Raw genomic sequence first — 6,000 nt, forward strand, 5'->3', positions numbered from 1 at the left:
GGGGGGGGGGAGGGAGGGCACCGCTAGAACACATAATATGGATTCCTACCCATGTGCGGCACCCTCCTTCACAGTTTACGCTTCCGTTCATATCTTTGTAGTGCTTAAACGAAGGCCTGCGCGGATCACTTCACCATCACCGTCATCACGCTATCGTGCTGACAGAACTCTCTCTCGACACTTTGCTGGATCAAGAGTTCGAGAGACGCCATCGAGCTGAACATGTGTAGAACTCAGAGGTGCTGTACGTTTGGTGCTTGATCGGTCGAAATGAGAAGAAGTTCGACTACATCAACCGCGTTGTCAAACGCTTTCGCTTTCGGTCTATGAAAGGTACATGGACACACTCCCCCCTCTCCTTGCTATACATCTCCTAGATAGATCTTGCATGAGCGTAGGATTTTTTTTAAATTGAATGCTACGTTTCCCAACACCCTCGACAACACTGCAAAATACACACTGTCCGTGATGGCTCGCACCACAGATCATGGGTACAGGATATCCAAGGCGGCCTTGGGCTGGCTGCCATGATACAATATGTTGAACTAGAGTGCTCTGTGTGCCACATCGAGCTCTTGGAGTCGTTGGACATCCTTAGCTGGCGATGGAACACGTCGGCCACGTACTCCGCCAGCTCATGCTACCATGCATTGTTCCTTGATGCCTGCGAGGACCCATACTGGAAGCCTACATGGAAATCTGGGCGCCACCACACATCAAATCCTTCGTCTGGCTAGCATTGCAAGACCGATGTTGGACGGCCAAGCACCTTGCTCGACACTGTCTGCCCCACAAATCTGTCTGCGCACTTTGCGACCAAGAAGAGAAAACCATGCAACACCTATTGGCAGGATGCTCCTTCTCCAGACAAGTGCGGCATGCGGTTCTTGCATGGGTTCGATCTACCACCAACCTACCCAACGAGGATATGGAGTTCCATGCTTGGTGGGCTACATCTTGTGCCCATGCGTCCACTGCCACTCGCAAAGGGCTGGCCTCCCTCACCATTCTTACCGCATGGTGGCTCTGGAAGCATCGAAACGGTTGTGTCTTCGACGATGACTGGCCAGCAGTCTCCCACATATGCTTTATAATCAAGGACTAAGCACACCTTTGGGCTAGAGCCGGCACCGCCGCAATCAGGAACATTATCCCAGAGAGTTAGCCTAGGCCATAGTGGGGATGAGCAGCCTCATCTGTTTGCTCTGCGATCACCTCCATGTCTTGTTGCGCACATGGCTTAGTGCATCATGATAATCTTGTGATGTAAAACTTTCTTTCTATCAATGAAAAGATGTGCATCTATTGCGTATGCATGAAAAATAATTCCAATGATGACCGTGTATGCCATGTTGGCTGGTTTATTTTTTGATTTGTTGTGGGTTTTAGAGGATGGGACCGAGCTAAGCACGTCGCACCCCACCTGGCCATGGCACACCTGATCAAAGTTGGACAATGAGCCCATCCACAGTGAGCATGCTTAGTTTGTATGACATGGAGGTGACGAAGTACTACTTCTTGAGCTTGCGTTGATTTTTCCCTTGAAGAGGAAAGGGTGATGCAGCAAAGTAGAGATAAGTATTTCCTTCAGTTAAGAGTCAAGATATCAATCCAGTAGGAGGCACAAGCAAGCACTACTAGGGAAAACCTTATACACAGAATCTTAGCAGCAGCACGACACAAAAAGAAGCGCTATTGCTAATTAGCAGTAGCGCGGGTTTTTAACCCTCGCTACTACTAAGCGGTCTCTACCGTGCCCCCCGACACATGCCATAGTAGTAGCGAGGGTTATAAACCCGTGCTACTACTAAGTTGATAGTAGTAGCGCGGTTTTATACCCCTCGCTACTACTAAGTACGAGGTAGGTGAAGTCGCCATATCCTCGGCCGAATCCCCATCTTCTCCCCCAAATCCCTCCTCTCTTCCACCACTCTCTCCTCTCATTTTCCATACGCTCTCACATGGACCTCTTGCCCATGCACCCATCCTCCTCCATGGCGCCGAAAGAGGCCGCCGCCTCACGCCACCGGCGTCTAGGAGCTCGCCGGTCTTCCACCGACGTCTAGGAGGCCGCCGCCCCGCGCCACCACACCGGAGCACCTCGCCACCGGTGACTAGATTCGCTGCTCCCTACATCACCTTCCTCTCTCCATCGGTTTTCCTTTTCTCTCTCTCGCTCTGGTTTGACTCACCCTCCCATGTCCATGCCCGTGCAGGTCGTCGCCATGGATGACCCGGAGCTATCTGGCATGGTCGGGAAGAGGAGCCCCACGCCGCGGCCTGTCTCTGCCATAGAAACGGGCCCTCTCCAACAGCCACTGCTGGATCTGGTCTTCCACTGTCCGTTCATGCCTCCGGCGACGCCAATCATCGCTAGATCTTACCATTGCTGCCATTGACAGCACGCACGGGATCGAGATTTTTGTTTTTGTTTTTGAAAGTAATAGCAGTAGCGCGAGGTATAAGACCCGCTACAGCTAATTAGCAGTAGCACTATTTGCAACGCACGCTACGACTAACCATGTATAGCAGTAGCGTGTGTCAACACGCGCTACTGCTACAAGTTAGCTGTGGCGCCGTATCAGTAGCGCGGGCACCCGCGCTACTGATACACCCAAAACCCGCGCTGCTGCTAGGCTTTTCCCTAGTAGTGAAGACCCCAATAGATACACCTGCACAAACTAACAAACACTCGCACTCAACTAAAAAAAGGGGTTGTCAATCCCTTCACGGTCACGAACAAGAGTGAGATCTAATAGAGATAGGTATAAAAGATAATTAAAAGAGTAAAATGAAGTAAATATAAATAAATTGTAGCAAAGTATTTTTTGGGGTTTTGGTTTATATATCTGAAAATAATATGATAGAAAATAGACCCGGGGGCCATAGGTTTCACTAGAGGCTTCTCTCTTGAAGAAAACATACGGTGGGTAACAAATTACTGTTGAGCAATTGATAGAAAAGCACATAGTTATGATGATATCCAAGGCAATGATCATGAATATAGGCATCACGTTCGTGACAAGTAGACCGACTCCTGCCTGCATCTACTACTATTACTCCACACATCGACCGCTATCCAACATGCACCTAGTGTATTAAGTTAACAAGAACGGAGTAACGCCTTAAGCAAGATGACATAATGTAGAGGATAGATCCAATCAATATGGTAAAAACCCCATCTTTTTATCCTTAATGGTAACAATACAAATAAGTGCCTCGCTATCCCTACTGTCACTGGGTGAGTGATGACCCACAAGTATAGGAGATCAATTGTAGTCCTTCTGATAAGTAAGAGTGTCGAACCCAACGAGGAGCAGAAGGAAATGATAAGTGGTTTTCAACAAGGTATTGTCTGCAAGCACTGAAATTATAAGTAACGAGTAGTTTGATAGCAAGATAATTTGTAATGAGCAAGTAATGGTAACGGCAACAAAAGTGCAGCAAGGTAGACCAATCCTTTTAAGGCAAAGGACAGGCCAAAATGGTCTCTTATGATAAGCAAAGCATTCTGAGGGTACACGGGAATTTCATCTAGTCACTTTCATCATGTTGGTTTGATTTGTGTTCGCTACCTTGATAATTTGATACATGGGTGAACCGGTGCTTAGGTGATGTTCTTACTTGAACAAACCTCCCACTTATGATTAACCCCCTCGCAAGCATCCGCAACTACGAGAAAAGTATTAAGAATAAATTCTAATCATAGCATTAAACTTTTGTATCCAAATCAGTCCCTTACGGAATATCGCATAAACTAGTGTTTAAGCTTTTCTCAATCTCGCAACCCATCATCTAATAACTACTCCACAATGCATTCCCTTAGGCCCAAATATGGTGAAGTGTCATGTAGTCGACGTTCACATGACACCACTAAGGGAATCACAACATACATACCATCAAAATATCAAACACATATCACGTTCACATGATTACTTGCAACAAGATTTCTCCCGTGACCTCAAGAACAAAAGTAACTGCTCACAAATGATAATCATGCTCAAGATCAGAGGGGTATTAAATAGCATAATAGATCTGAACATATAATCTTCCACCAAATAAACCATATAGTAATCAACTACAAGATGTAATCAACACTACTAGTCACCCACAAGTACTAATCTATAGTTCCAGTACAAAGATTGAACCCAAGAGATGAACTAGGGTTTGAGAGGAGATGGTGCTGTTAAAGATGTTGATGGAGATTTCCCTCCCCAAGATGGGAGAGTTGTTGGTGATGATGATGACGATGATTTCCCCCTCCGGGTGGGAAGTTCCCCCGGCGGAATCGCTCCGCTGGAGGGCAAAATGCTCCTGCCCAAGTTCTGCCTTGAGACGGCGACGCTTCATCCCGAAAGTCCTTTCCTTATTTTTTTCTAGGTTAAAATGACTTATATACCAGAAGAGGGGCACCGGAGGTGGGACGAGGAGGGAACAACCCACCAGGGCGCGCCTGGGCTCCCCGGCGCGCCCAGGTGGGTTGTGCCCACCTGGTGGGCCCCCTCTGGTACTTATTGGCTCCAGTATTTCTTATATATTCCATAAAAAATCTCCGTAAAGTTTCAGGTCATTTGGGGTTGTGCAGAATAGGTAGCCTGACGTAGCTTTTTCACGTCCAGAATTCCAGCTGCCGGTATTCTCCCTCTTTGTGTGAACCTTGCATATATGAGAGAAAAGGCATTAGAATTACTCCAAAAAGCATTATTATGCATAAAAACAATATAAATAATAGTAAGAAAACATGATGCAAAATGGACGTATCAGTGAGGACACCGCAAGATTGAACCCAAAACAAAGCACCTCTCCCATTGCAAGTTAGATCAATCTAGTTGGCCAAACCAAATCAATAGATCAGAGAGAAATACAAAGCTATCTTAATCATGCATAAAAGCGTTCAGAGAAGAATCAACTAATATTCATAGATAATCTGATCATAAATCCACAATTCATCGGATCTCAACAAACACCGCAAAAGAAGATTACATCGATTAGAACTCCAAGAACATCGAGGAGAACATTGTATTGAAGATCAAAGAGAGAGAAGAAGCCATATAACTACTAGTTATGGACTCGTAGGCCTGTGGTAAATTACTCACACATCATTGGAAGGGTAGCAAGGTTGGTATAGAGGCCCTCCATGATAGAATCCCCTCCGGCAGAGTGCCGGAAAAGGCCCCAAGGTGGGATCTCACGAGAATAGAAGCTTGCGGTGGCGGACAAGTATTTTCGGTGTACCCCCTAATGTAAGGGGAATATTTGGGTATTTATAGAGCAGAGATTAGGGTTAGAGGATCCATGGGGGGCCCACAAGCCTAGGGGCGCACCCTCCCCGGGGCCGCTGTTGGGGAACACAGTAATTTCAAAAAAATTCCTACGCACACGCAAGATCTATCATGGCGATGCATAGCAATGAGAGGGGAAGAGTGTTGTCCACGTACCCTCGTAGAACGTAAGTGGAAGCGTTATGACAATGCGGTTGATGTAGTCGTACGTCTTCACGATCTGACCGATCCTAGTACCGAAAGTACGACACCTCCGCGATCTGCACACGTTCGGCTCGGTGACGTCCCATGAACTCTTGATCCAGCTGAGTGTCGAGGGAGAGCTTCGTCAGCATGACGGCGTGATGATGGTGATGATGAAGCTACAGGCACAGGGCTTCGCCTAAGCACTACGACGATATGACCGAGGTGGATTATGGTGGAGGGGGGCACCTCACACGGCTAAGGGATCAATGATCAACTTGTGTGTCCTAGGGTGCCCCTGGCCCCGTATATAAAGGCGCAAGGGGGGAGGACGGCCGGCCCTTGGTGGCGCGCCAAGGAGGGGAGGAGTCCTCCTCCTAGAAGGAGTAGGACTCCCCCTTTCCTAGTCCAACTAGGAGGAGGAAGGAGAAAGGAAGGAAAGGGAGAAGGGAGAAGGAAAGGGAGGCGCCACCCCCTTACCTAGTCCAATTCAGAGTAGAGGGGGAGGGGCGCGCGGCCCTGCCTTGGCCGACCC

This window comes from Triticum urartu, chromosome 6A (assembly GCF_056163025.1).
Source record: "Triticum urartu cultivar PI428250 chromosome 6A, HENAU_Tu73, whole genome shotgun sequence".
NCBI lineage: Eukaryota > Viridiplantae > Streptophyta > Magnoliopsida > Poales > Poaceae > Triticum > Triticum urartu.